General features: G+C 32.4%; 1 long non-coding RNA gene across 1 annotated transcript; it reads left to right on the top strand.

Moving 5' to 3' along the window:
- Positions 1-3,570: 3,570 nt before the first annotated feature.
- On the top strand, positions 3,571-5,950 carry LOC126885944 (uncharacterized). The gene is made up of 3 exons (XR_007698505.1): positions 3,571-3,764; positions 3,825-4,133; positions 4,944-5,950. It is a non-coding gene; the product is annotated as an uncharacterized LOC126885944 (long non-coding RNA).
- The last annotated feature ends 467 nt before the right edge of the window (positions 5,951-6,417 follow it).

Here is a 6,417-nt window from a genome sequence, read left to right as displayed (position 1 = left end):
GAATTTTGAAAATTTATGCTGTTATTGCAATTAAATTTTTTTTTTTGTTATCTTTCCGGGCCCCATTAAAATGCGGGCCCGAGGCAGGTGCCTCACGGGCCTAGTGGTAAAATAGGCCCTGATTCAAGGTACTGAACGGTATGTTCAATTACTGACTAAAGTCTCAAAGCGTACTATACACGAGCATCGTGAAGAAATTATGAATGTAACCACTGAAAGTAGAGAAATACTTCCTAAAATGGAAACAAAAAAAGATTTCGTAAAGTTTGTAAATAGGAATTAAAATTAAATTAATTGTTTGTTATTTAAATTAGTGTGTCTCAGCTGCAATGGCCATTGACAGAAAATAATATTGGATATACTTACAATAATAATTACAATGAGGACTCATTACTAATTATTACAGTTAATCTCTAAATTTTAAATAGTAGATTAAAATTATGACAATATTGGATAATATAATCATTACAATAAGGACTAATAATCACGTATGGTTTTTTTAGATTAACAGCAATAATAGTTTCAGTTAGTCAAGGAAGAGTCTGTGAGATAATCCTAATCATTATTGATTGATTTAGGTGTACTTTCCATTTAAGCGTTGTATATATTTGTTTTTTAATTTTCTTAGTGACTCTGCTGAATCTGTTTTTCACTGTTCTGTCTTCAAAAGAGGAGTAATGTTTGAAATATAATTGAGGAGTACCTGAACATTTTGAGTGAACCTTTGTGCTTCATTACTGACAAAATTTGTATAAAAGAATAAAATTACATTTAATGCATTTTCCAGAAAGGCTAAAAAATTTTCAACAAGTAACAAGAATGCGTTCAGATTTTTTTGAAAAAGATTTTGGATATTGTGAATTGTGGAAGCAGTTAATTTAGACTGATAGCTGATAGGGTGTGTCTTTCTTAGATTTTTTAGTTTTATACTTGGTAGGCACAATTACATCTGGTGTTGGCATTTCATTGTTTTTGATAGGTTTCTTATTGGACGTTTGTGTTTCTAAAGAGATTGTATCACTCGTGTTAGAATGACTTCGATTCTGGCCGATAGATGGGGGAAGAAATTCATTGTTTGGGGTTATGGAACTAGTCGGAACACCGACATATTATATATCTGTTAGTTAACTACAATCTGGATTTCTTATTGGGCTTGATAGTGTGTCATTTGACATTAGGCAGGAATAGATGGGTTTAGTTGAGAAACAATCTTTAGGAGAGGACGTTTAGAGGAACATTTTGGCAATTATTTTCTGTATGATCTTGTTGTTTGCATAGAAAACGTCAAGTTTTATCCGTAGAGAGAAATATTCTGTGTGGGTTATTGTCACAGGGGGAAAGGGGAGTATTGTTCAAGTCTTTGAAGGTCATAATATGTGTATTTGTTTATACCACATCACCAGGGATTACGGCTTTTAGATATGACATTGGTGAACCAAGTTGTAAACCTTTAGAGATGTTTCTATGTAATCTCGTGAAATATTGATGGGCAAACGTTGGAAATTATAAGTCTTTTTGCGTGGGTTACTAGTCTTCTTACTAGTACTTCAACAGTAGTTTTGTAATCGTAGGATATTCAGTTATAATTTGTTCCGCAAGTTCAGAGTTTATTAGTTAGATGCATATTGCATAAATGTTTGTGGGACTAACAATGTTACCTATGTATTTGACATATTCGAGTAGTAGTAAATTTGGTTCTGCATTGATTAGTACCTATGGTTTGCTCTTTTTTGGATAGGTATTTAGGTTTCCGCTTTGACATAGTAACAGTTGCATGTGAACTAGAAATATTGGTAGAGTTGAGTTCAGACATGTTGTTGCTATCTGTTACTTATATAGTCAAAAGTACTGGACTAATTTGTAGCGTTAATGTTTTTGTGCAATTTAATGTAGCCAGCCACGGCAAAAACATCACTGTAACACTATAGCATAGAATATTATTAGGTAAACATCTATTACTGATCGAGGTCACAGTTTTTTTGCTTATACGAATCAGTTAGTTCACTCTAGTTTTTATGCGGTTCCTGCGCGTGCAGAAACTCCTAGCAGACTGCGTAGTAGACTAGGAGGAAAATGTTGCTGTTGCAAGATTTAAAATATTCCGATAAAGAATGTTCCAAAATTATAATAAAATAATTATGATTATTGATTTTTTTCAAAAATCTGAAAATTAAATTCATAAAGGGTAAAATCCTTTACGTACACACTTGTATAAAATTTGAAAAATAATATTTTCTAATTATTGATTGAATGTATTCAAACAAATTAATCACAAGTAACTATCTAAATTGGTGACATTTGGCAACAGTGAGTAGATCTGGTTTATTTATGTATGTTTATTCCAAACATAACCTTATAAACAAACAGTTGTTTAATTTTAGAGTTATTTATTATTGTTTTCTCATATTTTGCAATTGTTAAGTTGGTTTCAGTGTTGCCAGACGTACGATAATTATCGTATTTGTACGATAATTAAAGGTATTGTACGATATACGATCAATATGAATAAATGTACGATAATTTCTGAATTATTTGAGATGCATAAACAATTGATCGAAAAAAAACCTTTTTTTGCTTATTTTATAAATACATATATTTGTAAATTGCAAATTGTAGAAGCCTCGGAGGTGTAACCAGAGAAGTTTCCCATTGTTTTCAGTCTGGAGGGATGTAGAGTAACATTATGTTATTTTATATGCCATTAGATTGAAAACTTAGTCTTTTGCTAGCAGTTGCCGCTAGGGCATCTATGCCATTTCGTTCGTTGCAATCCGTGACTGCACGCCGGGGTTTGTTTTGGTTGGATCAGAGAGAGTAGCATATGTGCCTCCTGATGAGAGACTAATAAGTTTCGAAACCGGTAGAGGTGCTTGCTGCACTCTCTGATTGGACTAGAATATGGCGCGGCTTTATTTTCGTTTTGCAACGAAATTGAAAATGGTTATTCATTTTTGATTTACATATATTTACTGTAATTTATAAAAAATGTTAATACCATAAATGTTACTTATTATCCTAACAAACATTTTTAATTTGAACAAAGATGAGGATATTTGTATTGGGACTGTTAAAAGGTACACCTCTGGTAAATTTTTCTAAAAAGTCTACAACAGAAAAATATGTAGTTTTATTTTGTTATAAATAAATTTATTCATTATAACAAAACTAAAGCATCCTTGATATATTTAGTATTGCATCTGTTAGGCGGCTCTATTCGAGTTACTTTGGATTTAAAAAAAAATGAAGAAAATGCCAAGAAAATGCTATAAAAGTCGAGAAAGAGAAAATACATTTCTTTTTAGCGTATACGTATACCGATTTTGAACTTTGAATATTTTTTATGATGAATGATAATTATTGATGATCATTATATTGATGATGAAGGTAGTTTTTGAATACCCATACCTGAAGTATCACTTTTTTGCAATGTGATAGCAAAAGAAGTAAAAAAATAAAATCTACCGAAATTTGACGATTTCTACCGAAAAATTAAGGGCAGTTGGTTGTACGATAAAATCATTTAAAAAACGATAATTTCTGCAGCATTGTACAATATTTTCGTTTTGATCATCTGGCAACACTGGTTGGTTTACTTCGAATTTAATATGCATTACTGTGGTATTTCTCCAGTTTTCTAAGAAGGTTGGTGATTTTGAATTGGATTATGATGAATTTAACCCAAAGGCAATGTGTGTTTATTTATTGGCAAAATTCCAGGACCATAAAAATTTGAGTTTCTTCTTGTTGCCCATGGATGAAAATCGGTAAGAACGTAAATTCTATTTAATATCATTGACATCATTTTTGACGTGCTGTCGTTTTAGGCTTGCAGAATGAAAAGAAATTGTTCAATGTGATAAACTTTCTATGAACAGTCCTCAATATTGTTACATTAACTTTTAAATATGCACTTTACATCTTGAGGAGCAGGCCTTTGCAGAAATACTGAAAAGCGGGTTGCAAAACAATGCAAAATAAAATAAACGAAATATATCTTGAGATTAAACATTTAAGTTGAAGGTGTGTTCTTCCTTAAACTGGAATGATAATTTTGTAATTCTGTAGGCACATCTATTGAGAAGTTACAACCAGTGGCAAAGTGCCTTAAGGGAGTCTATGACATATATTTGAAGGTATGAGTATATATTTCAAATTAATTGTTGGATGATTCTGAGAAAGTGTAAATTTTTTTCATGAATTTGGTACATAACTGTCTTTATCTAAACTCTAAAAACCATTGACATTTGTTTTGAAAAACCATGTTCCTAGAAACCATTGATAACAAATATAGACGGTTACCTCTGCATTCGTTGTATCATCTTACTACCCTATCCATAGTGAGTCTAATTTTTAAATCTATAATAATTGTTTACGTGCTGGTTTCATAAAGATGCTTCAAAAATCTATATGGGTCTTACTAGGCAGCACAGCCATGCCTTTAATAGCTTTTCCAATTATATTTTCAATATGCTTATTCTAGTTAAGATTGCGGGATAAAAAGACCACTAAATATTTGAGTTCATTTTTAGGTATCAGCATTGGCTCTACAGCCCATGGTGGGTCTTGGCCTGTTCCAGAATCAGCTTCCACTCTTTCCTATCCTTTGCTTGGCTTTCCAATTTCTCACTCGAGCATGAATTTTTGGTATATATGGGATTATATTGTGATAACGACCAGATCTATGAAAGAATAATATGTTGTTAAAGAAGGTTGTGGTGACACTATTCATGAATATCTGATAATATTGGTTAATGTGAATGGAGTCCAAAATGGGGTTTAGGCTGTTATATAAAAAACTAGGTCATTAGCATATGGAAGTAGGGCGACATTATCTGGTATTAAATTATGTGAATGAGGAGAATTAAACCTAAAAACTCTATTTATTCTGCTAATCAATATGATTTTGATATATTTTAATATAAAACATATGTTATTCTTTCTAGGGACATCTCCTCTGAAGGAATTACAATTATTTGCCAGTATGTCAAATGAATTTTCAACATCAGTCATACTTTCATGAATTTATTGATGAAAATAAAACTAGGTACATGATTTATTTACTTCCAAGGGATTCTAAGATACTATGTGTAAAAAGTCAAATATGCAGTGATGAGCATGCTAATAACTGGCAAAATATGGGATATAACGCCAAAGATGGGAAACATGGGATGAATTCTAAAGTAAAAAGAGATGAAACTGAGAGAAATTATCGATATAAACATATAAATTAACATTACATTACATAGTTTCCCACCTTTAGACGTATCAGATGAGTATGAGAACTGTCACTGTGACAGGAGAATTTTATAAAATACTCCTGTCACAAAGGTGGGAAACTATGTAATGTTATCGTCGGCTAAGAGTGTTAACCTGCTAACTCTATTTTTCACTGTGAGTGATATTGGGGTAGTTTCTAGGTCTGTGTACCTTCATACCATGTCCCACAAGCCCGCTGGTTCCACTGTAGTTTAGAGATAGCTACTTCTAAACTACATTGGTGTCGGCGGGTTTGTGGGGTGGTGTATGAAAATACACAGACCCAGAAACTAGCCCAATATCACTCAAAGTGAAAAATGGAGTTAGCAGGTTAAAAATCTTATCCAAGGTTATGTTAATTTATTCGTTTATAACGATAAGTTCCACTTCTACCAGTTTCATCTCTTTTTATCTCACAAGTTAATATGTTTTCCATCTTTTGCGTTATTTTGCCGGTTATTAGTGTGAGTGCTCATTACTGTATATTTACGATTCTGTGATTTCTCAATATGATGCTGAGTAGGTATAGATGAGCATCTACAACCCTTTCAAAACAGAAATTTATAAGTTCATTTTATGTACCTATTAAACTTTATTTTAAGGATGAATTTGAAATGCTTGTAGGGAATATATCTGTAAAAATAAAATTGGTATTATAAAATTGAAATTCTCAAAATATAATTTATAATTCGAATGTATTATTATTTTTTTCCTCTATAGAAAAGTCCTCTTATTAGTTTTCTCATTAGCCCTTTTGACAAGACATCAGTACTTCGTTTTTTAGATTTCTCACAAGGATTCAGATCCAGAAGATCCTGCGTAGACACCAGTACTTACTTAATTACTTATTCCTCTTCGCTCCATGCGGATCATAGGGCGTCAACTGTCTGCCTCCATTCTATCTTATCCTTTGCACTGATCTTTATTTCTGTCCAGGTTTTCCCAATAGGGCTTTTCATTCACAGTCATTTGTTTCAAGCTTCTGTCATATGTCGTATAATCCGTGTATATTCATAGATATAACAGAATAGATTAGGCCAGTTCGAAAAATAGCGTAACGCGGAAGAGTTTGGGTCGGTGGTCTATCTTTCTCTCTCTACTGGCGCTCAGCTTTCTCTCTCTAGCATATGATGGCTGCCGCCTCTGTGTAACTGTCGTTCC

The sequence above is a fragment of the Diabrotica virgifera genome, chromosome 6 (assembly GCF_917563875.1).
Source record: "Diabrotica virgifera virgifera chromosome 6, PGI_DIABVI_V3a".
Classification (NCBI taxonomy): domain Eukaryota; kingdom Metazoa; phylum Arthropoda; class Insecta; order Coleoptera; family Chrysomelidae; genus Diabrotica; species Diabrotica virgifera.
Note: the sequence above shows the minus strand (reverse complement) of the source record. Positions and strands in the feature narration are given on the sequence as shown.